Source organism: Dioscorea cayenensis, chromosome 4, assembly GCF_009730915.1.
Source record: "Dioscorea cayenensis subsp. rotundata cultivar TDr96_F1 chromosome 4, TDr96_F1_v2_PseudoChromosome.rev07_lg8_w22 25.fasta, whole genome shotgun sequence".
In the NCBI taxonomy this organism is placed as follows: Eukaryota; Viridiplantae; Streptophyta; class Magnoliopsida; order Dioscoreales; family Dioscoreaceae; genus Dioscorea; species Dioscorea cayenensis.
Genome location: NC_052474.1, coordinates 446154 through 449475, shown reverse-complemented (window position 1 = coordinate 449475; position 3322 = coordinate 446154).

Sequence of the window (3322 nt, the reverse complement as noted above, 5' to 3'; positions counted from 1 at the left end):
TGAGCACAGGGCAGTCACAAACACAGAGAAAGAATGCTTCTCTATTGCAGCATTTCATGGTCCAAACACTAATGCCACAATTGAACCACATTCAGAGCTTGTTTTGGAGGATGAGCCACTCTACAAGAGTCCGGACTATGAGAGCTATATGAAACTCTTCTTCGCATCCAAACTGGATGGAAAGAGCTTCTTGGGTCTCATGCATGAAGCTGAACAAATAATGCAATTTGTACCTTCTGTATTGTATTATCACTCTGTTTTATAATAAAATGCGCACGCAATTTGACTAGATAAACACCATTTGATCATAATCTTCAGCTCACGTTCAGCTCATACAATTAAAGGGAAAAATCAACGGTACATATATACACAATAATGCATGCATTATTAACACAATGTAAATTCATATGAATACATTGATAATAAAAACAAACTGGTAAAGCATCCTATTTGGGTGTGGCCCCTTTTCCCTATCATTCGTCTTTCTACAGATGGTTCCCAGCTTGGTTAGACTTGTTTTAATGGGATTGGATTCTGCTTTTCTTTTCATAAACATGCATTTCTGTATTTCTGTTGTCTCACCAGCCAGTGAAGGACTGCTTGGGCACCTGATTTGTTTAGACGTTCAAGATAGGCTTGATGAATCAAGCATGACATCCAACGCCCTCTGGTTTTTCCAACTCAGGAATTATGTAATAATAATTATAACAATAATCAGGATAGTGATACCACAATAAACATAGAACAAAAAGTTATCCTTGCAGAGCAAAGTTGTTAAAAAATCATGAAAGTTTGTTGAGTTGTGCCTCATTCAGTGGGCTGCAAGCCCAAAAGGGGAAAAAAAAACAAAATAGACAACGGCACTATAAGATGGATTGCTAGAAGACAACCGGAAAGGATAGAGAAAGAAGGGTTTGGTTTTCTAGCCTTGGGAAAATTGAATCGTGAAATCATATGGGTTATTGCTCAAATTTCAGGTGGTGAATCCTTGCAAGTAGCTTTACACATTTACTAGGTTTGATTTTTCATTTGTTCACTCTTTAGTACTCTCTTAAATGTTTTTTCTTGGTGTTATTATTTCCTATCCATCCTTGAGAGTGTCAAGTTTTATGTAAAAAGAAGCCTTAGGCAATCTCCAGCCCAAAACTTTATATTTGAAGTTCCAGTATATAAAAATTCAGCTTCCACAGTGAAAGTTTCTCCAACCAATTACAACTTTATTTTTAACTCTAAAACAGAATATTCTTCCCACTTTATAATTTAGATATTCCTACTATTAACAAATTTAACCAACTTTAATACTTTTTCACTTTTAACCATTGAATTTAAATATTATATTATTTATATATATATATATATATTATATAAATTATAAATTAATGATCCAAACTTACTTCATTAAACAACTATTAAACAGGAAAAAATGGCTCGTGCTACAGTGGCGCACAGCTAGCTCTATTTGCGCGGCACTGTAGCAAAAACTTAATTTGGTACAGGATTTGGCACTTAGTTGGAGCTCGCCCTACACCAAATCAAGGCATTGGCTTCAAATCCCACACCCAGTCAGAGATGCTCTTATAACCCCATTGTTGATATAATGGAAATTCAAGTGGCTTACAAGTACTATGGTTAATTTGAAAATTTTAGTTGGAATAATTATATTGTTATTGTGTTATTAATAAAACTTAAACTTACAATGCAAAGCCTTCTCCTCTGATGCACTGCATGGCTTTTTCTTGCCTAATAACTCACATAAGATCAAACCCTATAAATTGGAGAATTACTAGCATCTTGTAGCAGTCAACAAAGGGAAATTTGACAATGATAACGGGGTGGTCAAGGGTCAAGGAGGGAGCATGCCGAAGAGGAGCAACAAGATGCCGACAAGTGTCACGCGGTTTCCAGACTTTATCATGGGATGATATAGGAGTTATCATATAATCAGTAATTAATATGAATAAGGGTGAAAACCTTAACCTAGTAAAGAATGGAGTAGAGAACAAGGTACTCAGAAAAGATTATTATGAATTGGTTATTATATATTATGCAATCATCAGCTGATGAAATGATAGTTACCTTTCAATCATCTTTTAAACACTTGTCTTTTAGTTCTTCCCTTACACACAATTTGGTTTGATTCCCATTCCATGACATAGCCAAACATAGAAATGCTTGAAATTGGGTATTGATTCTCATTCCAAAGAAATCATTAACATGTCAAAACACCCTGCCAATAGTCTTCATATTTGGTTGTTTAACAAAAATTTAAATAGTGTCATTTTTGTTGTATTAAAAGCCGCTAATAGTTTGGTTCCTGGGATAGTGAATGGGTTGACCCAGGGTCGAATCCCTGGGTCAGCAGTACTGTGCACATACTGTAGATATTGTATAAATATTGTAATTGTACTGTTCATTCACTGTTTATGGATCCCCTGTGGGAGGATGTCGTTTTTCTCCCCTCCAGAGTTGCAAGGCAGGGGGGATTTATTAATTTGGCTTGGTTCCTGAAATATTTTCTGGATGTGCACATGGTAGTAATCTAATTGCCCCATGTGACGTCTGGCTGAGTTAATAAATTTCTATGGGTCGTAAACCACCGTAATTGGTGCACTTCCGTACCTGTCTGTCCCTTGACACCCCATTGTGGTGCTGCACTTGTCGCCTTTTGTCAAAAGAAGAAAAGCCGCTAATGGTGAAAAAATTGTGTTTATGTTCATCGTCTACCTCAATCCAAGTCATGATATTCCAACTACATTGTCTCTTTTAAGACTAGCTCATCGTTAGACCAAATTTGATTGTTGCGCGGCTAATGCTTATTGGATTTTCAATTTTTGCCCTTACATCAACTCTCACTTGGTTAGAATATTTTCAAATCATGCCCCACTTTTGTTTGTAGTATATTATCACATTTTTTTTCAAAAAAAAAAAACAAACTTTTTAAATTTGAAAACTTTTAGTTGGAATAATTATATTGTTATTATGTTATTAATAAAACTTAAATTTACAATCCAAAGCCTTCTCCTCTGATGCATTGCATGGCTTTTTCTTACCTAATAACTCACACAAAATCAAAAGCTATAAATTGGAAAATTACTGGCATGTTGTAGCGGTCAACAAAGGGAAATTTGACAATGATGACGGGGAGATCAAGGGTCAATGGTCAAGGGTCAAGGATGGAGCATGCCGAAGAAGAGTGACATGATGCCTTCAAGTGTCACGCGATTTTCCAGACTTTATCATAGGATGATATGGGAGTTATCATATAATTAGTAATTAACATCATGTTTGTATGAGAAAGGGTGAAAATCTTAACCTAGTGATG